Here is a 25,558-nt window from a genome sequence, read left to right as displayed (position 1 = left end):
CACACAGTAGGCCCCCGTACCAAGCTGACACATGTAGGACTGCCACTCACGTGGGAGCTGCCCCACACCTTGGACCCTCTGAGCCTCCTGAAGCCTTGGGGGAAGTAGGGGGTCACCTCCTGGCATCATTTCTCCCTGTGAGTTTCAGGTTCTATTGATTCTGCTCAGTCTGTAGGCAAGATCCTCAGGGGAAGCCCACCCTGTCTTTTCCCAACTCACCCATGCCCTGCCCACAGTGTGTGGACTCTGCAAAGTCACTTCCCATGTGGGTCAGGAGCACGTAGTCTCTGCCACGCCACCTGCAACACACACGTTTGCAAAGACTCCTCCACAGAGAAGGGCATGTTGAGGGTACTCGGAGAGGCCGGGGAAGGGACAGCCAAGCAGGAGGAAGACCCGGCATTCACAGAGGAGGGTGGTCAGGAAAGGGGCCCTAGTGACACTAGGAATGTAACCTTCATTCAGCCCCAGGGTTCCATGAAAGCTTCACTTTCTTCATGCCACAGATGGGTCCTGCAGGAAACCCTGCACCCGAAGACCTCAAGACACGTCCAACAATAAACCGTAGGCCTCTTGTAAGAGCTGCCTCAAACCACACGCCACTTGCGATCTCATACCACTCCACCTGCTGTTTCCCACAAGTGCACAGCAGGACAGTCTGAGCACGACCCAGATGCTCCAGATGCTCCACAGGTCCACGGAGAAAGTGAGCCAGGAGGGAGCTCGGGCTCCATCTGCAGGTTCGATATTGGCCCCGAGGAAGAGTCAGCGTGAAGAGCATGCACGTGGAACAAGGAGAAGAAACACGCCTGGAGGAACTGCTCTCCTGCACCTGTCCTTTGCAGGCCACAAAGTCTTTTGTCTGTCCGACCACAGGATGGCACTGGGATCCCTGAGGACAAAACGAGGAGACCATCTGAGTCGGCCACACACGCAGAGCTGGGTTTCCAGTCACTGCTGATGACTGACACTCTGAGGAGGCAGCGACGCTCTGGGCCTTCAACAGTGCATTGTCTGGTGAGAATGGGCCCACCTGGGACTGTGGGGCCCAGCAGCCTTCCAGGCTTTTCCCCCGTCGGCTGCAGGGGCTGCTCCTCCTCCCCCCTGTCTGCCCAGTCCCCAGCAACAATGCAGAGCATGAGAGATGCAGGAGGAAGCAGGACTGCCCGGGTCCCGTGGCCACCCTGGAACCTACTGGATGGGCAGCGGCCATCCCAGCCATCTTCCCCTGCCGCTCAGTCCCTCAAATGCCCCCATCGCTTCCACGCACAGGTCTGTGACCGATGCTGGGCGCAACACTGGCAGTGGCGCCACAGAACAAGCCCACCTCAGCCTGTGTGTGTTTCTGGAGCAGCGACAGGTTTAGGGAGGAGGGCCTGCCCCAGATCTGAGCTCTACCTCTGGAGCACTCAGACACCACAGCAGAGACACTGGGGCCCCGAGCATCACCCTGCAACTTGGGGAAAACCTGGGCCTGAATACCTGGGATGCTACGTATCTATGACTTGCAGAAATGGGGTAAATTATTCATTTGTAAGCCAATGAAAACATTTAACTTTTCTCTCTCCTTGAACCCTCAAATTCATAAGTACTCTATGATTCCATGGCAATCATAATCATTTGCATAAGTTCAATAAGAATCTGTTCTTCTTGTAACAGGACATCATTGAAAACATTGGTTATTTTACCAACATTTTGACGGGAATGTCCTATTTGAGAGAGACATGCATAGACTTAGATATGACCAGACAGCTTTAAGGAACTAAGGTTGACTTTAGGAAACGTGGAGCCATAAAGCCCTTTGGGAATGTTGGCCTGATACCTTGCTTACAGAGTTCCCAGCAGCCTCACCAGGTGAGTAAAAAATGTCACTTCCTGGCAGGTGCAGGAACCTCAGGATACACTGGGGACCTCAGCAAGAGGAATCTGCCCAAATCCAGAGATATTGCAGGCATGTCTGATGGCAAGCCCTTGGCTTGTCTTCTGCTCTGGAGAGACTAATCCAAGTTCAACCTAGAGATTCCTTAGAAAAGTTCCAGCACGATCCATTGTTCTCATGTAACACGCAGTGCTCCATGCAGTATATGCCCTCCTTAATACCCATCACCGGGCTAACAATGGACTGTGGATCACCACATCAAAAACAAATGATGTATTGTATAGTGACTGACATAATAAAATAAAATTTAAAAAACGAAAGAAAAGTTCCAGCAAAACAGATATTTTTTTATTTTTATAGTTATGTTAATCACCACACATTACATCATTAGTCTTGATGTAGTGCTCCATGATTCATTGTTTGTGCATAACACCCAGTGCTCCACGCAGAATGTGCCCTCCTTAATACCCATCACCAGGCTAACCCATCCTCCCACCCCCTCCCCTCTAGAACCCTCAGTTTGTTTTTCAGAGTCCATCGTGTCTCATGGTTTGTCTCCCACTCCGACTTACTCCCCTTCATTCTTCTCCTCCTCCTATTTTCTTCTTTTTCTTTTTTCTTAACATATCTTCCATTATTTGTTTCAGAATTACAGATCTGTGATTCAACAGTCTTGCACAATTCACGGCACTCACCATAACACATACCCTACCCGATGTCTATCACCCAGCCACCCGATCCCTCCCACCCCCCACCACTCAACAACACTCAGTTTGTTTCCTGAGATTAAGAATTCCTCATATCAGTGAGGTCATATGATACATGTCTTACTCTGATTGACTTATTTCACTCAGCATAACACCCTCCAGTTCCATCCACGTCGTTGCAAATGGCAAGATCTCATTCCTTTTGATGGCTGCATAATATTCCATTGTGTATATATACCACCTCTTCTTTATCCATTCATCTGTTGATGGACATCTTGGCTCTTTCCACAGTTTGGCTATTGTGGACATTGCTGCTATAAACATTGGGGTGCATTTACCCCTTCGGATCCCTACATTTGTATGTTTGGGGTAAATACCCAGTAGTGCAATTGCTGGATCGTATGGTAGCCCTATTTTCAACTCTTTGAGGAACCTCCATACTGTTTTCCAGAGGGGTTGCACCAGCTTGCATTCCCACCAACAGTGTACGAGGGTTCCCCTTTCTCCACATCCCCGCCAACATCTGTCGTTTCCTGACTTGTTAATTTTAGCCATTCTGACGGGTGTGAGGTGGTATCTCATGGAGGTTTTGATTTGGATTTCCCTGATGCCGAGCGATGTTGAGCACTTTTTCATGTGTCTCTTGGCCATTTGGATGTCTTCTTTGGAAAAATGTCTGTTCGTGTCTTCTGCCCATTTCTTGATTGGATTATTTGTTCTTTGGGTGTTGAGTTTGATAAGTTCTTTATAGATTTTGGATACTAGCCCTTTATCTGATATGTCATTTGCAAATATTTTCTCCCATTCTGTCGGTTGTCTTTTGGTTTTGTGGACTGTTTCTTTTGCTATGCAAAAGCTTTTTATCTTGATGAAATCCCAATAGTTCATTTTTGCCCTTGCTTCCCTTGCTTTTGGCGATGTTTCTAGGAAGAAGTTGCTGCGGCTGAGGTCGAAGAGGTTGCTACCCGTGTTCTCCTTTAGGATTTTGATGGACCCCTGTCTCACGTTTAGGTCTTTCAACCATTTGGAGTCTATTTTTGTGTGTGGTGTAAGGAAATGGTCCAGTTTCATTCTTCTGCATGTGGCTGTCCAATTTTCCCAACACCATTTGTTGAAGAGACTGTCTTTTTGCCATTGGACATTCTTTCCTGCTTTGTCAAAGATGAGTTGACCATAGAGTTGAGGGTCCATTTCTGGGCTCTCTATTCTGTTCCATTGATCTATGTGTCTGTTTTTGTGCCAGTACCATACTGTCTTGATGATGACAGCTTTGTAATAGAGCTGGAAGTCTGGAATTGTGATGACGCCAGCTTTGCTTTTCTTTTTCAATATTCCTCTGGCTATTCGGGGTCTCTTCTGGTTCCATACAAATTTTAGGATTATTTGTTCCATTTCTTTGAAAAAAGTGGATGGTATTTTGATGAGGATTGCATTGAATGTGTAGATTGCTCTAGGTAGCACTGACATCTTCACAATGTTTGTTGTTCCAATCCATGAGCATGGAACGTTTTTCCATTTCTTTGTGTGTTCTTCAATTTCTTCCATGAGTATTTTATAGTTTTCTGAGTACAGATCCTTTGCCTCTTTGGTTACATTTATTCCTAGGTATCTTACGGTTTTGGGTGCAATTGTAAATGGGATCGACTCCTTAATTTCTCTCTCTTCTGTCTCGTTGTTAGTGTATAGGAATGCCACTGATTTGCGTGCATTGATTTTATATCCTGCTACTTGACCGAATTCCTGTATGAGTTCTAGCAGTTTTGGGGTGGAGTCTTTTGGGTTTTCCACATACAGTATCATATCATCTGCAAAGAGTGAGAGTTTGACTTCCTCTTTGCCGATTTGGATGCCTTTGATTTCTTTTTGTTGTCTGATTGCTGTGGCTAGGACTTCTAATACTATGTTGAATAGCAGTGGTGAGAGTGGACATCCCTGCCGTGTTCCTGACCTTAGGGGAAAAGCTCTCAGCTTTTCCCCATTGAGAATGATATTGGCTGTAGGTTTTTCATAGATGGCTTTTATGATATTGAGGTATGTACCCTCTATCCGTACACTCTGAAGAGTTTTGATCAAGAAAGGATGCTGTACTTTGTCAAATGCTTTTTCTGCATCTAATGAGAGGATCATATGATTCTTGTTCTTTCTTTTGTTAATGTATTGTATCACGTTGACTGATTTGCGGATGTTAAACCAGCCTTGCAGCCCAGGGATAACTCCCACTTGGTCGTGGTGAATAATCCTTTTAATGTACTGTTGGATCCTATTGGCTAGTATTTTGGTGAGAATTTTTGCATCCATGTTCATCAAGGATATTGGTCTGTAGTTCTCCTTTTTGATGGGGTCTTTGTCTGGTTTTGGGATCAAGGTCATGGTGGCCTCATAAAATGAGTTTGGAAGTTTTCCCTACATTTCTATTTTTTGGAACAGTGTCAGTAGAATAGGTATTAATTCTTCTTTAAATGTCTGATAGAATTCCCCTGGGAAGCCATCTGGCCCCGGGCTTTTGTTCTTGGGAGATTTTTGATGATTGCTTCAATTTCCTTAGTGGTGATAGGTCTGTTCAGGTTTTCTATTTCTTCCTGGTTCAATTTTGGTAGTTGGTACATCTCTACGAATGCACCCATTTCTTCCAGGTTATCTAATTTGGTGGCATAGAGTTGCTCATAATATGTTCTTATAATTGTTTGTATTTCCTCGGTATTGGTTCTGATCTCTCCTCTTTCATTCATGATTTTGTTGATTTGGGTCATTTCTCTTTTCTTTTTGATCAGTCTGGCCAGGGGTTTATCAATCTTGTTAATTCTTTCAAAGAACCAGCTCCTAGTTTCGTTGAGCTGTTCTACTGTCCTTTTGGTTTCTAGTTCATTGATTTCTGCTCTGAGCTTTATTATTTCTCTTCTCCTGCTGGGCTTAGGCTTTATTTGCTGTTCTTTCTCCAGCTCCTTTAGGTGTAGGGTTAGGTTGTGTATTTGAGACCTTTCTTGTTTCTTGAGAAAGGCTTGTAGTGCTACATACTTTCCTCGCAGGACTGCCTTTGCTGTATTCCAGAGATTTTGAACAGTTGTGTTTTCATTTTCATTGGTTTCCATGAATTTTTTTAATTCTTCTTTAATTTCCTGGTTGACCCATTCATTCTTTAGTAGGATGCTCTTTAGCCTCCATGTATTTGAGTTCTTTCCGACTTTCCTCTTGTGATTGAGTTCTAGTTTCAAAGCATTATGGTCTGAAAATATGCAAGGAATAATCCCAAACTTTTGGTACTGGTTGAGACCTGATTTGTGACCTAGGATGTGATCAATTCTGGAGAATGTTCCATGGGCACTAGAGAAGAATGTGTATTCCATTGCTTTGGGATGGAATGTTCTGAATATGTCTGTGAAGTCCATTTGGTCCAGTGTGTCACTTAAAGTCTTTATTTCCTTGTTGATCTTTTGCTTAGATGATCTGTCCATTTCAGTCAGGGGGGTGTTAAAGTCCCCCACTATTATTGTATTGCTGTCAATGTGTTTCTTCGCTTTTGTTATTAATTGCCTTATATAATTTGCTGCTCCCATGTTAGGGCATAGATATTTACAATTGTTAGATCTTCTTGTTGGATAGACCCTTTAAGTAGGATATAGTGTCCTTCCTCATCTCTTATTACAGTCTTTGTTTTACAATCTAGTTTGTCTGATATAAGGATTGCCACCCCAGCTTTCTTTTGGTGTCCATTAGCATGGTAAATGGTTTTCCACCCCGTCACTTTTAATCTGGGGGTGTCTTTGGGTCTAAAATGAGTCTCTTGCAGACAGCATATGGATGGGTCTTGTTTTTTAATCCAATCTGATAGCCTGTGTCTTTTGATTGGGGCATTGAGCCCATTTACATTCAGGGTAACTATTGAAAGGTATGAATTTAGTGCCATTGTATTGCCTGTAAGGTGACTGTTACTGTATGTTGTCTGTGTTCCTTTCTGATCTTTGCTGCTTTTAGGCTCTCTCTTTCCTTAGAGGACCCCTTTCAATATTTCTTGGAGGGCTGGTTTCGTGTTTGCAAATTCCTTTAGTTTTTGTTTGTTCTGGAAGCTTTTTATCTCTCCTTCTATTTTCAATGACAGCCTAGCTGGATATAGTATTCTTGGCTGCATATTTTTCTCGTTTAGTGCTCTGAAGATATCTTGCCAGTCCTTTCTGGCCTGCCAGGTCTCTGTGGATAGGTCTGTTGCCAATCTAATATTTTTACCATTGTAGGTTACATTTCTTTTCTCCCGAGCTGCTTTCAGGATTTTCTCTTTGTCTCTGAGACTCGTAAGTTTTACTATTAGATGTCGGGGTGTTGATCTATTTTTATTGATTTTGAGAGGGGTTCTCTGTGCCTCCTGGATTTTGATGCCTGTTTCCTTCCTCACATTAGGGAAGTTCTCTGCTATAATTTGCTCCAATATACCTTCTGCCCCTCTCTCTCTTTCTTCTTCTTCTGGGATCCCAATTATTCTAATGTTGTTTCGTCTTATTGAATCACTTATCTCTCGAATCCTGCCCTCGTGATCCTGTAGTTGTTTCTCCCTCTTTTTCTCAGCCTCTTTACTTTCCATCATTTGGTCTTCTATGTCACTGATTCTCTCTTCTGCTTCATTTATCCTAGCAGTTAGTGCCCCCATTTTTGATTGCACCTCATCAATAGCCTTTTTGATTTCGACTTGGTTAGATTTTAGTTCTTTTATTTCTCCAGAAAGGGTTTCTCTAATAACTTCCACACTTTTTTCAAGCCCAGCTAGTATCTTTAAAGTCACGATTCTGAACTCTAGGTTCGACATCGTACTAATGTCCGTATTGAGTAGGTCCCTGGCTGACGGTCCTACCTCTTGTTCTTTTTGCTGAGGTGATTTTTTTCGTCTTGTCATTTTGTCCAGAGGAGAATAGATGAATGAGAGAACAAAATGCTAACAGGTTTACAACGTCCCCAGCAAATATACTGTATACAAATCAGAAAAGACCTGAAACCAGGGGAAAAGAAAGGGAAAGAAAAGAAAAGAGAAAAAAAAGAAAAAAGAAAAGAAAAAAAAGATAAAAACAAAAACAGAAAAATACAAAAAAAGCAGAATGTGATCAAATATGATCAGGCTAGTGCATAGATCAGTGCCACACACTAGATTTTGGGCGTATTTTGGTCTGTTAGAAAAAAGTGCCTCCTAAAATTTTAAAGGAAGAAAGACATATATGTACAAAATAAGGGTTGATACAATGAAGGGATAGAAGATGACTGTAAAGATGAAAATTATAAAAGATTTTATAAAAGGACTTGATAAGTAGTTGTTTGAAAAAAGAAAGAAGGTTTAAAAAAAAAAAAGGGAGAGAATGTGATCAGGCAGGAGACTAGAATAGAACCATACACTAGTGATTTAGGGTATATTTTAATCTTTAGAAGAAACTGTATCTCAAAATTTTAAAGAGAGAACAACTTATACATATATATGCCAAAAGTAAGGGTAACTACTATGAAGGGATAAAATATGACTCTAAAAATGAAAAATAAAAAATGTTTTGTTTTTTTTTTAAAAAGAGATTGATAAGATGTTGGTTGAAAAAGGGAAAAAGAATAAGAAAAAAAAACAGTTAACAAAAATTAACTTTGATGAACTAATGAATCATGGTAAAAAAAAAAAGCCATGAATTCTATGTGCAGTATTCCCCTACCGCTGGAGTTCTACCGTTCTCCTTGATCAGTAAACTTGGTCTTGGCTTGCTGGCTGTTTGTGCTGATCTTCTGGGGGAGGGGCCTGTTGCTGTGGTTTCCAAATGTCTTTGCCGGAGGCTGAATTGCCCCGCCCTTGTCGGTCCGGGCTAAGCAAGCTGCTCTAGTTTCATCTTAGGAGCTTTTGTTCCCTGCAAGCTCTCCGTACAGCCTTGGAGGACCAGGGCAAAAATGGTGGCCTCCCAATCTCCACCCGGAGGAGCTGAGAACTCGGGGCCCCGCTCCTCAGTGCGCCCCCAGAGAAAAGCAGTCACTCCCTTGTCCCTGGTCTCCGGCCGCTCTCCATGCTCACCCGGCCTGTGACCGAGCGTTTGTATCTCTGGCACCCGACCCCGTGTGGAGTCTCCAAACCCAGCAGATCCCTGCGGTGCGTTCTCGCACCACTCCTCCCCGGGAAGGAAGGGGAGTCTCCCCGGATCTGCCGCTTGTTGCGTCCCTGCTGCAGGAGCAGTGGCCCGACTGGGCTGCGGATCACAGTTTATGGCGACCCTGAGCTGAGAGCCCACGCCTTGGCTCCGTCTCTGCATCCGGTTTCCCCGCTCCGATACCTGGGTGCTCTGGCGCACTCAAGCTCCCCCGGTCTTTCTGTGACCCCAAGGGTCCTGAGACCCCACTGTCCCGCGAGGGTTCCACCCCCGCTTAGCCACTGGAGGAGTCCCTCAGCAGAGCCGACTTCTAAATGTTCCGATTTCGTGCTCCGCGGCTCTAGCACTTGCCAGAAGCGGCGGCGGAGGTCCCTCCCCCGCCGTCTATCCTCCCGAATATCGCCTCGGATTCACTTCTCCGCACGTCCTACCTTCCAGTAAGTGGTCGCTTCTCTGTTCAGAGAGTTGTTGCTACTCTCCTCTTTGATCTCCTGTTGAGTTCGTAGGTGTTCAGAATGGTTTGATCCCTATTCAGCTGAATTCCTGAGACCAGATGAAATCTAGGTCTCCTACTCCTCCGCCATCTTGCTCTGCCCCCCCCAATCCCCTTTTCTTTAAATATGATTTTTTTAAATTTATTTTCCCCTTAGTTCATTATTAGTGTATAAAAATGGAACATATTCTTATATACTTTTTATCCTGCAATTTTGCTGAATTTCTTTATTTTGATAGTTTTCTTCGTGTTTTTAGGGTTTTTATTTATTTATTTATTTTTCTTGTGTAATTGCTCTGGCTGTGATTTCAAGTAATACGGTTGACCCTTGTCCAATGTGGGTTTGAATTATGTGGTCCACTTAATACATTTTTTTTTCAGTAAATACAGACATGGCTGTAAATGTATTGTCCTTTAGGATTTTCTTTTCTTTTCAAATTTTTATTTAAATTCTAGTTACTTAACATGCAGTGCAATACTGGTTTCAGGAGAATTCGGTGATTCATCACTTACGTACAACACCCAGTGCTCACCATAACCTGTGTCCTCCATAATCCCCACCACCCAGCGAGTCCATCCCCCAAACACCTCCACTCCGTCGAACCGCAGTTTTTTTTCCAGCATCTAGAGTTTCTTTTATTTTCTTTCCCTCTCTGTTCTTTGTATTCCCCGTCCCATTTGTTGATCTGTTTTGTTTCTTAAATTCCACAGGAGTGAAATTTTGTGGTATTTGTCTTTCTCTGACTGACTTATTTTGCTTACTATAATACACTCTAGCTTGATCAGGATTTTCTTTTTTTTTTTTTTTTAAGATTTTATTAATTCACAGAGAGAGACACAGCAAGGGAGGGAACACAAGCTGGGGAAGGGGGAAAGGGAGAAGGAGGCTTCCTGCAGTGCTGGGAGCATGATGCAGGGCTCGATCCCAGGACCCTGGGATCATGACCTGAGCCAGAGGCAGACCCTTAATGACTGAGCCACGCAAGTGCCCCAAGCTCCATCAGGATTTTCTTAATCACATTCTTCTTCTCTAGCTTACTTGTTGTAGCAATACAATCTATAATACATATAACATTCAAAATATGTGTGAATCAACTCGCTGTGTTATTGATATCTTTTCTGGTCAACAGTAGGGTATTTCAGTTTTGGGGGAGTCAGAAGTATACTCTGATTTTCCACTGCACATGGGTTTGGCACCCCTAATGCCTGCTTTGTTCAAGGGCCAACTGTATGTTGAATAAAAGTGGCAAGAGTGGGCATCCTTGTCTTGTTCCTGACCTTAGGGGAGAAGCTTTCAGCTTTCACCATTGCATAGGATGTGGCTTCTCAGGTATGGCCTTTATTATGTTGAGTTACGTTCTCTGTACACCTGCTTTGTGGAGAGCTTTTATCAAAATGGGTGTTGCATTTTGTTGAATGCTTTTTCTGCATCAGTTGAGATGATCATATGATTTTTACCCTTTGTTTTCTTAATGCGGCCTATTTCTTTGATTAATTTGTGGATTTGGAACGCCCTTTGCATCCCTGAAATAAATCTGACTTGTTCGTACCTCTTCCTGTATTGTTGAATTTGGTTTGTTGTTATTTTGTTGAGGATTTTTGTATCTATGTTCATCACAGGTATTGGTCTGTTATTTTATTTTCTTGTGGTAGCTTGGTAGGGTTTGATAAGGGGAATGCTGGCCTCCTAAAAGGAGTTTGGAAGCATTCCTTCCTCCTGTTTTTGTGGAGAAGTTTGAGAAGGATTGGTATTCATTTTCCTTTGAATATTGGTAGAATTCAGCAGGAAAGCCATCTGGACACCTGTTTGTTGAGAGGTTTTTAATTACTCATTTAATCTCCCTACTGGTAAGTGGTCTGTTCAGAATTTCTGTCTCTTTGTGATTCAGTCTTGGAAGGTTGTGTTTTTCTTGGAATTTATCCTTTTCTTTTGGATTGTCAAACTTGTTGGGGTGTAATTTTTCATAGTAGTCTCTTATGGGTCTTTGTCTATGGTATCAGTGGGAACATCTCTTTCATTTCTGATTATGTGTCCTCAATTTTTTTTACCTTGAGTCTAGCTGAAAATTTGTCAGCTTTTTTCTTTTCCAAGAGCCAGCTCTTTTGTTGATCTTTCTATTGTCTTTTTTTATCTTTCTATTGTCTTCAGAGTCTGTATTTGATTTATTTCTCTTCTGATATGTTACTTCCTTTCTTCAAATAAGTTTGGGCTTCCTTTGTTCTTTTTCTGTTTCTTTGAGTTGGAAAATTAGGTCACTTATTCGAGACATTTCTTGTTTCTTGATTTACGCCTGTATCACTGTAAACTTCCCTCTTAGGACCACTTTTTTTTTTTTTTTTTTTTTTTTAAGTAAACTCCAAGGGATGCCTGAGCGGCTCATTTGGTTCAGCATCTGCCTTCGGCTCAAGTCATGATGTTAGGTCCTTGGGATCCAGCCCTGCATAGGGCTCCCTGCTCAGTGGGTAGAGCATGATTCTACCTCTCCCACTGCTTGCAGCTCCCCATGCTTGTGCTCAGTCTCTATCTTTCTCTTTCTGTCAAATAAATAAATGAAATATTTAAAAAGAAATACATTGAACTCTATGCCCATTGTGGCACTCAAACTCACAAACCAGAGATCAAGAGTCACAAGGCTCCACTGTCTAAGCCAAGTGTTGCATTCTTGGAACCCCTTTGCTACATTCTGTAAATTTTGCTATGTTGTATTCTATTTTCATTTGTCTCGAAGTATTTCTTGGTTTCTCTTGTGGTTTGCTCATGGACCCATTGGTTGTTCAGTAGCATGTTATTAAATTGTCTCTTTAGAGTAGGTAATTATGGTGCTGTTGGTGTAAAATCAGCCTGATGAGCGGGTAAGCATGAAATTTTAGGAGGCTGTCATAGGAGAGGGGGTGGAGATGAACCAGCAGACAAAGGTCATCTAAATTATCAGAGTTAAAAAGAGTAATGAGAACTAGAACAGGCCTGGTCCTGAATCATGAGGTTAGCTTTCTACTCAGTTGTCATCTGCTTCTCATCCTGGGTTGAAGGTGAATGTCATCCTGGGAAGAGCCGGGTGTCAGTCGTAGGAGTTGAAGTCCATATATTTGGTTCATTCCTTCTAATTTGGTGTCCCGGGAAGTGCCTGGTGAGGTTCCTTCTGTCCTGTTTGTGGAGAGTCTTTAATTTGGTGTCTCTTCTGATAGACAGAATCACCTGGTGTCAGTCCATACTCTTTGTTCTTCTTCATTTGGGCTTTTGTTGAAGAAGGAGTTGGGAATTCTTACTCAGCACAGTTTCGTGGTTCTGACAGACAGACGTCCACTCAGTAGCGCTGCCATGTTTGGAAGTACTGATCTATTGAAGTGAGATGGCTCCTTTCTTGGTTACCTGTTCCTGAATGTCACATTCAACAATTCTCAGAACACTTCACCATTATGTCTATTTGGAGTGTACAATTGCCAGTGTTTGAGCTCCCGTCTCAATTGCACAATAAAAGGAAAAATTCTTTGTGAATATGTTCCCGGTTAGAGTTTTCTGATGTGAATGTCAGAGGAAGGATTTTCCTCCTTGCTTTGGAATCGGTGTTTCCTCAGTGTGAGGACGTCCTTGTTCCCTAAGGAAAATGGGATAAGTGAGGACTTTCCCTTCCTCATCCCACTGAGAGGATTTTATTCTGCGTGAGTCCTCCCAGGTCCTTGATGTGTTGGCTCCACGTGTAATGGGATTCCCACATTGGATTGGATTTCATTGGATTTCAGCAGCAGCAACGATCCAGGGTGTCCCCGGAGGGTTCCTGCACCTTTGCTACACTCAGTTCTTGGTGTAAGCTTAGGCTGGAGCTCCACCTGAAGCTTGTCCCACCACGATACAGCTCTAGTGTTTCCTCCCACAGGAGTTCATGTGAGTTCATCACCGAGTGATGGGTACTGAGGAGGGCACGTGCTATGACGAGCACTGGGTGTTATATGTAACTCATGAATCATTGAACACTCCATCAAACACTACTGATGTGCTGTTCAGTGGCAAACTGAGCATAAGAAAAAAAATTTTAAAGTGCCTGAATAAAAAGGGAGAAGGGAAAGAGGTAGAGAGGCATGAGGGGAAGGAGAATGTTGTGACGGCTGCGAGGCAAACATCAGAATGTTAAAATTTCACCTCATCACAAATGAAATGGAGTTGTCTACCAATGAGCAGAAACATGTTATAGGGCATTGGTGATTAGAAATTGTTGACAAGGTAAAATGTGAGTGAGAAAAAGTACATGAGGATGGGATGCTGGGGAGATTAAGATGGGGAAAATCAACAAAAGCGAGGGACCGAAAGAGGTGCCATGTCACAGTTTCAGTCCAAGACTAACTGAAATCTCCTGTTCTCCGAGGCTACGGAATGAGCCGCAGGTTAGGTGGTTAGAGACGAATGTGTTGAAAGAAATGTGACAGAATTGCAGGGGTGTTTCCACATGGGCCTTACAAGAGGTGAGGACTGATGTAGGAAAGACGTTAGGGTTTGAGGCCGACAGTCAAGAAAGAGTTCTTGAGACGTTGGTTGCAAAAAGGTGATTTTATTACAGCACAGGGACAGCCAGGAGTGCCTGAGGATTGTCACACAAATCACGTGGGAGGCGGGGCGGTATTCGGTGCCAGCTTCTGGTGAACAGTTTTGACCCTTTAATCTTGAAGGTTGTTGAAGGTGGAAGGTCTCATCTTCTGTAACTTCTTCCTGTTGAAGAGGGGCATAGAGATGTCCCTACCTATGGGTCACTGTTGGTCAGCTGGGGGCCTATATATGTAGGAGTTGAGAACGGCAGAGGCCGCTGAGTCCAGGGGAGGCCGTTTGTGTGGATCTTCCTGAGTGGTAGGGACCATCTCCCATCTGGAAGTTATTGCCATGAAGGATTCTGGGCACCAAGTGGAGAGACACTGGAGAAAACAAAACATGATTTGAATAACCGAAAGAAATGGAAGCCCAATTAAGAGTCTCTTGATAGTGGATGAGAATCCTCCCCCAGCCCAAGAGCTTAGCCAATCTTTAAAGGAAAGAGAGGGATCCTTTGAAGCACCAATTTGAGCATTCATGTCTGACAGACACCCCGAAATCTTTCTGTGATAATCTGGAATGGACACCCAGCATTCTGTCTTTGTAATAGCACACGTTCCACCTTTTGCAGCAGGTAAAACATCGAATGCCATTCTATTGTGTAGAACTGATTTACGCATTTGAGACATTTCTGTATTTGATAGAGAAATACTGTTTTGGATATCATCTAGGGCCTTGACTGTGTATTTCTTAAGGGCTTCCACGTGCCACACGACATCCTCCAGTCCCAAAGAGGGAACAGAGATGGGTGCTAGGTGGCCATAACAATGGAACACAGAATGTGTCCACGGTTGCTTTAAATTTGGAAGGTTGGCTGGGTTGGTGATGGCTTTCATAATGCACCCATGCATCCAGGCAAAACCCAAGAGTACAGTGGCCTGTCCAGCCTGGGGGAAGCCGTGGCCACAGGTTAGAGCTGCATAGCCACTGGGTCTCAGCCAGGAGCCAGCCATCTAATACGGGGCCTCCTTGAACTGCAGTCAGGATTTCAAGGGCTACTCGGTTTTGGAGGGCCCTTCTTTGAACCTGCAATCATTTCAGGCCCATATTGGATTGGGGAGTCATGGCTTGATCATAATCCCCTTTTCTTTAAATTGCTCCATGGGTATATAGGGCTAGGAAGGCATATTTGGCGTCAGCATAAATACTTTTAAGGCTTTAGCCAACTGCAGTGAACAGGTGGGCACTCTTAATTCTGCTTTGGGGGCAGACGTGTTTGCTGACAGGGCTTTGGCCTTAACAGTCTGATGTAGACTGATTAGAGCACACCCAGTTTTTCTTACCGTCTTTCCATGAAAATATTGCCATTGGTAAACCAACTGTCCTCTGCATTTTCATAGGGGCATGTTAAATCTGGTTGATTCAAAAACCTCTGAACAGCTATGCTCTGGAGAGGTATAATGGTCAGGTCCAGGCATAAGTGTAGCCGGGTTTAAAGTTGGACAGGTTTTACGTATTATTTCGGGTATATCTATAAGCATAGCCTGGTACTTAATAAGTCGGCTTCCTATCATCTGTTGGTGGTCCTTGGTCTGTAAGACACTCTAACCTGACGTGAAGCCATTCCAGTCAGGGACGGTGCCAACTTGAACTTTGAGGCTCCTTTTACCAGGAGGACTGTTGTATGCTTAGCTAAAGCCTCTGTTTGCAATTGTACCTCAATAGGGGTGGCTTCTAGCATCAGTATGACTATGAGGGGTGAAACCATGAAGAAGCGCTTTTTGTTGGAGGTCCAGCCTTAGTATGATAATTACAAGGAATCACTGGCAAGTGGGAGAAAACTAGTCCGGAGACCAGGCCATTCCCAAATGCATCATCCAGCCCAATCTTAATGAAAGTGGGGTCATCCATTATCTCCATAAGTCCACAATTAACCCTATGGAGTGGGGTATGCTCTGGCTTTTAGCGAATGATTTCATCATCCCAGCCACTTAGAATGAGTCAAGGTCTTCGTTGAGTTATACAGTCGTTGGGGAATGAACCCGATTTTCCAGTTGTTCAAATAATCCTATGCCCATGGTAGTCCTGTTATTATCCCCACAGAATAGCAAGCAAGGAGATTGCCTATACATGAGATGCTATGGTAATTTTTCTGAAGTTTACCTCAAGTTGTCTAGCTTAGGTAAACAACAAATATTTAAAGACAACCAGAGTTAGAATTTAATGTCCGCAAAGGTGGGTTATTGAAACATAATTTTTCTCTCTAAAATAACCCTCATTTCCAGAGGTAGCCAAATCAGGAGTCATTTATTTGAAAAACAAGTGCAGCTTTAACAAACTTGGCCTAATAATTTACATAAGCCCAGCAAGAATAGTGATTGATCGTGCAGATCTTTTAGAATCTGCTTTGCTGGAACTTTTCTAAGGAATCTCCAGGTTGAACTTTGAGTAGTCTCTCTAGGCCAGAAGCCAAGCCAAGGGCTTGCCATCAGACATGCCTGCAACAGCTGTAGATTTGGGCCGATTCCTCTTGCTGAGGTCCCCAGTATATCCCGAGGTTTCTGCACCTGCCAGGAAGTGACATTCTTTACTCACCTGGTGAGGCCGCTGGAAACTCTGTAAGCAAGGTATCAGGCCAACATTCCCAAAGGGCTTTATGGCTCCAGGTTTCCTAAAGTCAACCTTAGTTCCTTAAAGCTGTTTGGTTAGATCTGAGTCTGTGCATGCCTCTCTCAAATAGGACATTCCAGCCAAAACCTTGGTAAAAGAACCAGTGTTTCCACAATGTCCTCTTACAAGAAGAACAGATTCCTATTGAGCATATGCAAATGCTTACGATTGCCATGGAAGAAAGAGTTCTTACTGAGACCTTTTGAGTTTGAGGGTTCAAGGAGAGAGAAAAGTTAAATGCTTTCATTTGCTTACAAATGAATAATTTACCCCATTTCTGCAAGTCATAGATACGTGGCATCCCAGTAATTCAGGCCCAGGTTTTCCCCAAGTTGCAGGGTGATGCTCGGGGCCCCACTGTCTCTGCTGTGGTGTCTGAGTGCTCCAGAGGTAGAGCTCAGATCTGGGGCAGGCCCTCCTCCCTAAACCTGTCGCTGCTCCAGAAACACACACAGGCTGAGGTGGGCCACTGTGTTCTGTGGCGCCACTGCCAGTGTTGCGCCCAGCATCGGTCACAGACCTGTGCGTGGAAGCGACGGGGGCATTTCAGGGGCTGTGCGGCAGGGGAAGACGGCTGGGATGGCAGCTGCCCATCCAGTAGGTTCCAGGGTGGCCACGGGACCCGGGCAGTCCTGCTTCCTCCTGCATCTCTCATGCTCTGCATTGTTGCCGGGAACTGGGCAGACAGGGGGAGGGCAGCAGCCCCTGCAGCCGACGGGGGAAAAGCCTGGAAGGCTGCTGGGCCCCACAGTCCCAGGTGGGCCCATTCTCACCGGACAATGCACTGTTGAAGGCCCAGAGCGTCGCCGCCTCCTCAGAGTGTCAGTCATCAGCTCTTCGTACGGTGGCCGACTCGGACAGCCTCCTTGTTTCGTCCTCAGGGGTCCCGGTGCCGTCCTCTGGTCGGCCGCACAAGTCTTTTTGGCCTGCAAAGGTCAGGTGTAGGAGAGCAGTTCCTGCAGGTATGTTTCTTCTCAAGCTGCAGATGGAGCCAGAAGTCATTCCTGGTTCCCTTTCTCTTGGACGTCTGGAGGGTCTGGAGCATCTGGGTCGTGCTCAGACTGTCCTGCTGTGCACTTGTGGGAAACAGCAGGTGGAGAGGTATGAGATCGTGAGTGGCATGTGGTTTGGGGCAGCTCTTACAAGAGGCCTACGGTTTATTGTGGGACATGTCTTCTGAGGTCTTGTGGTGCAGGGATTCCTGCAGGACCCATCTGTGGCATGAAGAAAGTGAAGCTTCCATGGGCCCCCTGGGGCTGAATGAAGGCTACATTCCCAGTGTCACGGGGGCCCTTTCCCTGACCACCCTCCTCTGTGACTGCCGGGTCCTCCTCATGCTTGCGTGTCCCTTCCTCAGCCTCTCCAAGAGCCCTCAACATGCCGTTCTCTGTGGAGGAGGCTTTGCACCCATGCGTGTTGCAGGTGGCCTGGCAGAGAGCACGTGCTCCTGACCCGCATGCGAAGTGACTGCACAGTCCACACACTGTGGGCAGGCCATGGGTGAATTGGGAAAAGCCAGGGTGGGCGTCCCCTGAGGGTCCTGTCTACAGACTGAGCAGAATCAATGGGTCCTCAAACTCACATGGAGAAACGGTGCCAAGAGGTGACCCCCTACCTCCCACAAGGCTTCTTGGAGGCTCAGGGGGCCCAAGGCATGGGGCAGCTCCCATGTGAGTGGCAGTCCTAAATGTGTCAGATGCCAGGGCCTACTATGTGCCCACAGGGATGCACCACTGGGTGAGGTGAGCTGTTCTGCTCACATTAGCTCGGGGGCTGGTCTTGTTCATTCATTCCTCAGGTGCGTGAAGTGGTGATTGGGCCACCCCACCACTATTTCATCCCATTTAATGATGTTCTGAAGGAAGCTCTCTGCTGAGTTTTGCAGGTTGGGAGGGCAGGCCTGTGTCCTGCAGAGTGAGGGGATCAAGAACTGCCAGGGCCCTTTTCCAGAAGAGCACAGTGCGTATACCTTCTGGGCTCCAGTCCCTACAGGTACCCACTGCCCTCCCTCCAAGGTCAGCAGCTGCTGGAGGGTAAAGCCCGACCAGCACAGGAAGTTGTACGGATCAGGGTCAGGTTCCCTGTGGGATGTGCTCGGGGCATCCTAGAGCCTGCAGGTACTAGGACCTTCCTCTTGTCTCCTCTTTGTGCTCAGGTGCTAGGGCAGCGTCCAGGGTTTCGTGTGGTTTCCTGAGGTGCTAACAAGTGAGTCAGGGAAGCGATGGAGAACATGTGTGCATGTGTGCCTTCCCCATTTCCTGCCAAACTCACCCCATTCATAAGTCCTTCTCTTCTGATTGAGAGATGGCTTCCTTTGTTTTTTCTTCCACGTTGATTGAAGGGAAGCATCCTGAGGGCTGCAAGGAAGAGCAGAATCAGGCATAACCATCTTTCCAGTCAGGAAACACCCAAGTGGGGTGTTCCAGTCCCCGTCTCCCTTTCCTGAAGCCCCTCCAGCAGGGTGAGCTCTGCCCTGCGGACTCCCAGCCCAGCTCCCTACTCAGCTGTTCAGGGCTGCTTCCCAGACTCCGTGGTGAGGGGTCAGGGTGATGCTAAGAAAGGCTGAGGAGGGCTGCAGAGTGATTCCCTAGCACTGCAGATGCAAAGCCTCAGTGCCTGCAGGAGACCAGGTCCTCCAGGTGGGCCTCGTCAAACCAGGGAATGGGGAGGAGCCAGGAAGAGGAGCTCATGGACTGCAGAGAGAGGAAGGGCAAGACCTGGAGGAGGAAATGAATTACAGGCACAATGTTGCTCCTTCCATTGGAATCTTCTTCATCCGTGGAGTCCTCTTCGCGTGCGGAGAGCAGTGGTGATGCTGGGGGTGCCGTGGGAGAGGACAAAGGAGAGTTAGTAGAAGGGACAGCCTATGGCCTGTTGCTCTGGGATGCTGGGCTCTGACCTCAGTTTGATGGGTCCTTGGCTCTGCGTCCTCCCTGGCCTTGGTGCTTTTCTCTGCACAGGGTGGAAGTGGGTCACTGAGCTCCCACCTGCTTTGCCCACCTCCGGTTCTCTCCTTGACCAGGAATGAAGTCTGCGTCATCCCGTCCCTGCTGTAGGCACTCACTGTCCCCATGACTGTCTGTGCAGGACTATGCCTTCCTCCCTGCCTGCTCCTCTCCCTCCCTGCTCCCCTTCCTCCTCCTTTCCTGAGGATGCTCCTTTCCCTTCCCACCGGTTGGCCTGACTGGGGAGTGGGGAGCATGACCAGTGCTGTGAGCCCAGGGAGGGGGGGTTGGGAGAGGAGCCGTGACTCCCTGGCCCTGCTGCCCAGAGGCTCTGTCCTATGCCTAGACGACACCTGGTGACAGGTCAGCGCCGCCATGACAGCGAGTTTGTGCCGCGGGCCCAGCCGCACCTTCACACAGGCCTCTAGGCCTGGGTGTGGCACGAGGCTGCCCCAGAAGCCACCTGCAGGAGGAAGGCGTCTGTCCCCGTACTCAGTGCTTCAGATTGGGGTGGGAAGACTCACTGTGGGGCCTCCAGAGAAGAGCGTTGTGTGTGAGTGAAGTGGCAGGAGTGGGGGACCATGACCATTCATGCCACGCGGCCTGCCATGAGGTGAGAGTCACATGGAGGAACAGGGATTGTCAAACAGGAATCTGTGGTTATCCTCTTCCTAGTTGGTGATGAGATTTGTTTTCCAGGTGAATTGATGTATATTTGCAAGTAAGGAACACATATTTAAATTGTGCATGTTGAAGTGTTTTCACGTGCATATACATTCATGATGTGACAGTGATGGGAAATTTCACTGAGAAATTGGGCACCATTAATTGCAGTGTTTAAGGAAACATACACCTAGGGAAATGCACCATTCACCAAACTAACACACACACTCACACACACACACCCTGAGAATCAAAGCACTTGGATTCACATGTAGACACACCTACTACCCCGCACACAAACCTACACCACCTAAGGGCAACACCGTAGCTTCCAGTGACAGTGCCATGTGGCCACAGGTCTTGACCCAGAAAATCCCTTTCTATTTCCATACCACCCATACTCATTCCAGCAGGACCTGGAATCAGGGTGGCTCTCAACTTTGAGCCTGCAATAAAGGCCCACCTTTCCCATTTTCCAGATTGTTCTGAACGAGTGAGTGACTCTAGAGTACAGAATACTTACCACTGTCAGGTTCCAGCAGGGCTACCTACAATTTCAGAGAAGAAAACATTATGAGCATCGAATCATGCCTTGTCCTGTTTGCACAGCTCTTTTGTTATCTTGGTGATAGAGAAAACTAGGCGGGAAAGGATGACAGAGGCCAGTGAACCCCAAAACATGAACACAGCAAACTTAGGCATGGACACAGGCATCAGATCTTCCTACGGGATGCACGTCCCGGGTCCATTTGACAAAATCATTGGTGAGAAGAAGTACTGCTACCCATGGAAAGCTTGCTAGCCTGCAGACTGTAACTAACCCTGCTGTTTTTTAAATGACTTTGGAATCAGGTATCCGTCGATAATAGACTCTCACTAAACATTTTCTGCATCGGGTAATGTGTATATAACAAGTGGGAAGTACGCGCTGAGTTTTTTGTATCTGACTTCGATTGATAGAGGAAAAAAAGAATGTTGGACCTCACACAAAGAAAGGCCGGCTTACCACCTTGGGGATAGATGGGGCCTCTCCCTCTACGCTGCCCATGGGTAGGTCCTCCAACACGGTCTCCAGGGAATCTAGGTAGATATACACAGAAACCGTCAGGACACTGGGGGGACCCCTCAGGAAGAGCTCCCGGAGCTTTTCTTGCTGTGCACACACGTACAAGTGTATGGAGACGGGCGGTGAATCAGTATGGACTGAGCTGCTGTTGGCCTTTGCTTGGTGGATGAAGATAGGTCAAGGAGAAGAGCAGCAAAGAAACACTGCCTCTGAATTTGAGCTACAGGGAATTGAGTAAGTGAAATAGTGGAGCTGAAAGGCACACCTACTGGCCCGCACACAAACCTGCACCACCTAAGGACAGCACAGTAGCTTCTGGGGACAGTGCCATGTGGACCCAGGTCTTTACCTGGAAAATCCCTTTCTATTTCCATACCACCCATACTCATTCCAGCAGGCCCTGGAATCAGGGTAGCTCTCAACATTGAGCCTGCCATAAAGCCCCACCCCTCCCATTTTCCAGTTGGTTCCAAACAAGTGAGTGACTCTAGAATGCAGAATACGTACCTGTCTTACTTTTCAGGAGGGCCACCTACGATTTCAGAGAAGAAAACATTATGAGCATCGAATCATGCCTTGTCCTGTTTGCACAGCTCTTTTCTTATCTTGGTGATGGGAGAAAACCAGGTGGGAAAGGGTGACAGAGGCCAGCAAACCCTAAAACGCAAACAGAGCAAACTTAGTCATGGACAGAGGCATCAGATCTTCCTACAGGATGCACGTCCCGGGTCCATTTGACAAAATCATTGGCAAGAAGGACTGCTACCCGTGGAAAAGCTCACTACCCTGCAGACTGTAGCTGATGCTCCTGTTTTTTTAAATGTCTTTCTTACTAGGTATCAGTGGGTAATAGACTCTCACTGAACATTTTCCCCGCCAAGTAAAGTGTATATATCAAGTGGGATGTACACGCTGAGATTTTTGCATCTGACTTTGATTGAAAGAGAAAAAAAGAATGTTGGATCTCACACAAAGAAAGGTTACCACCTTGGTGAAAAATGGGCCCTCTCCATCCATGCTGTCCAAGGAAAGGTCACATGTGCTATCCAGCGAATCTAGGTTGATTGACACAGAAACAGTCAGGACACTGGTGGGACTCCTCAGGAATTGCTCAGGGGGCTTTGCTTGCTGTGCACATATGTACAACTGAATGGAGACAGGTGGTTAATCAGTATGGACTGAGCTGCCGTTGGCCTTCGTGGATGGAGAAGGTCATGGAGAGGCGCAGCAAAGTAAATAGGAATGCTGCCTCTGAATTTGAGCTACAGGGAATTGAAGAAGTGTGAAATAGTCAATCTGAAGGACACAGCTACTGCCCCGCACACAAACCTACACCACCTAAGGGCATGACAGTAGCTTCCGGGGACAGTATCATGTGGCCATAGGTCTTTACCCAGAAAATCCCTTTCTGGTACTTGGACGCTTATTCTCATTCCAGCAGGACCTGGAATTAGGGTGGCTCTCAACACTGAGCCTGCAATAAAGCCCCACCTTTCCCATTTTCCACCTTGTTCCAAACAAGGGCGTGGCTCTAGAGTCCAGAATACTTACCACTGTCAGGTTCCAGCAGGGCCACCTGCGATTTCAGAGAAGAAAACATTATGAGCATCGAATCATGCCTTGTCCTGTTTGCACAGCACTTGTGTGATCTTGGTGATGGGAAAAAACCAGGTGGGAAAGGGTGTCAGACGCCAGCGAACCCCAAAGCATGAACAGAGCAAACTTAGTCATGGGCACAGGCATCAGATCTTCCTACAGGATGCATGTGCCAAATCATTGGCAAGGAGGAATACTGCTGCCCGCGGAAAAGCTCACTAGCCTGAAGACTAACTGATCCTGCTTTTTTTTCTCAGTGTCTTTGGAATCAAGTATCAGTTGAAAATAGACTGTCACTAAACATTCTCCCCACCACATAAATTGTACTTGCTGAGATTTTTGCATCTGACCTCGACTGAAAGAGAAAATATGAATGTTGTATCACACAAAGAAAGGCCAGCTTACCACTTTGGTGAAAAATGGGCCTTTTGCCTCTTCACTCTCCAAGGAAAGGTCATCCATCAGGCCATCCGGGGAAGCTAGGTAGAAACACACAGAAACTGTCAGGACACTGGTGAAGTGGCTCAGGAATTGCTTTGGGAGCTTTGCTTGGCGTGGACATGCGCACAAGAGTATGGCAAGGGTGGTTCATGAGTATGGACTGATCTGCCGCTGGATCAAGAAAGGTCAGGGAGAGGAGCAGGAAAGTAAAGAGAAACACTGCCTCTGAATTTTAGCTACAGGGAATTGAATCAGGGTGAATCCATCAATCTGAAAGAGGGTAAACACTAATATGCATGCTACGTTTTACTGACAGAATCCTATGAACCCTACTGACTCTTTGAAGTTCAGCAAAACTGAGCTTGTATTGTGGCCATTTTCAAGACTGATTCTTTGCCAGGATAAACCTATGCTGCTCCTACGCAGATATCATCTCTTCTAGAAGATTGGAATTCATTTAGAGAACACTGTGTTGCAGGGCTGCATTCAATCCTACCAAAACTACGCTCCAGTTTTATATTTGTTCACTAATCATTTATCATGAGGAAAATCAAAGATACAAGCTTTCAACCTACTGACATGCCTGCATTTCAAAATAGCCACCGTGAACGACATGCTGTTTCTTTCCAGTCTTCCATTTCTGTGCAATGTGTGTGTCCTAGAGTCAGTGGGACCCATTCTCTCCAGGAATCCCCCCCCCCCAGGAAGTGGCAAGTTCATTACAGAGGAGAGGCCTGGTGAGAGCACGGACACTCTCTCACCTGGCCATGCAGGAGATTTGCAGTAAGTTTGGTCAGGCACCAACCGAATGATGAAGGTTTACTGGGAGTCCCCATTTGCCACTTACCCTTCAGCATGTGCTTTCAAGCTGTGAGCATTTTTGAAGGCTAGTGATGATTTTTTGATAGACCAAAATGTCTTCCTGATTCTTCTCTGCTTTGGTCATGGATGGGAATTATCCCCAACTATGACAGATGTTGGGCCCTTCATTTCTGCCCCATTCCCATCTGAGGAAAGGGAGCCCTAAGCAAACCTCCAGGTGTAGCTGCGGTCAGAGAGGAATGTGATGTCCTAGGTGGTGTGCACTGTGCGGATGAGGTTTACCTTTGGAAATTTGCCACTTGTATTGATCTGTGTATGTGGGAAATGTCTTCCAGTGAAACACATGCAATCAACACACCCACATGCACAATCCCATCCCATCGACTCACAGAAACAACCCCCAACCCTCATACACACCAGCCACACCACCTAAATGACTTACTTGCTTCCAGGGACTGTAGAACAGGGTCATAAGTTTCTACAGGACAGTTTTTCTCACTCAACCCCAGCCTCCATTCCCAGCAGGAGCCCAGAATCAGCGAAGCTCTCCAGACCAAAGAGGAGGAGAAAGCCCCACTTTGTGCATCAGCTAGATTTGTCCTCAAGAAGTGACTGATCTTAGAATACGTACTTGGACCATTTCCGGTTGCCTCCTCCTACAGTTAGAAGAAAGGAAACACTGTGAGGATCACATCATCCTGTGCACACCGTTGGCACACAACTTTTGTTCTCTTGGTGATGTGAGCAAGCTAGATGGGATACATCATTGAGTTTATGATCAAAAAACTAATAAAATCACCGGCAAAAAAGGCTCCACCTTTGAATGTCAGAACTCACAAGTCCATTTTAATCAGCAAATACAAAGTTATTTTCCACAGACAAGATTGTCTCCTGGAAAATGCCCGCTAGCATACATTGTGTAACTAATTGGTGGTGAGGTTTGTTTTAATGCCCCTCTAAATACGGGTCAGTTAGTAGTATAAACTCACAGGAAACTCTCAATGCTGAGGACACTGTATATATCCTCTGGAATGTACATGCTCAGTTGTTCAAGGAAATAGAAATAAAACAATGGTTGTACTTCAGACACAGAAAATGACTTTACCATAGCACCTGAGTGTCTCAGTTGTTTAAGCGTGTGCCTTCAACCCAGGTCATGATCCCAGGGACCAGGGATGGAGCCCCAGAGACGTGGGATGGATCCCCGTGCTCAACGGGGAGCCAGCTTCTCCCTCTCCCTCTGCTACTCACCCTGCCTCCTCTCTCTCTCTCGTTCTCTCTCATAAAAATACAAACTTAAAAAAAATGACTTTACCTGAGGGAGAGTCACAGTTTCTTCCTCTGCCTTTGAACTGGGTCTTTCCATCATGCCCTCAGGAGCAGCTAGGAGGATACAGAGGCACTGTGAAGACACTGGTGTGGCTGCTCAAGAACTAGTAAGGGAGTGTGGGTGGATGGGGACAGGAGGCGAGTGTGTGCGTGTGGTTCCCAGCTTGGCTCTCCATGGAGGAGGTCAAGGGTTTGGATCATTCATCTCCGTACCATCCCCATCTCAGGAAAGGAAATGGAAACCTCCTCTAGGTACAGCTGTGGTGACGGAGGGAATGAGTATGTAAAGTGTGCCACGGTGTTTTGAGTGTTTCAGAAGGGTGACAGTTT

The sequence above is a fragment of the Eumetopias jubatus genome, unplaced genomic scaffold (genome assembly GCF_037043125.1).
Source record: "Eumetopias jubatus isolate StellerSeaLion01/CBP00866 unplaced genomic scaffold, mEumJub1_p1.0 scaffold_16, whole genome shotgun sequence".
NCBI classification, from domain to species: domain Eukaryota; kingdom Metazoa; phylum Chordata; class Mammalia; order Carnivora; family Otariidae; genus Eumetopias; species Eumetopias jubatus.
The sequence above is the reverse complement of the archived record's forward strand: the minus strand, read 5'-3'. Positions refer to the sequence as shown.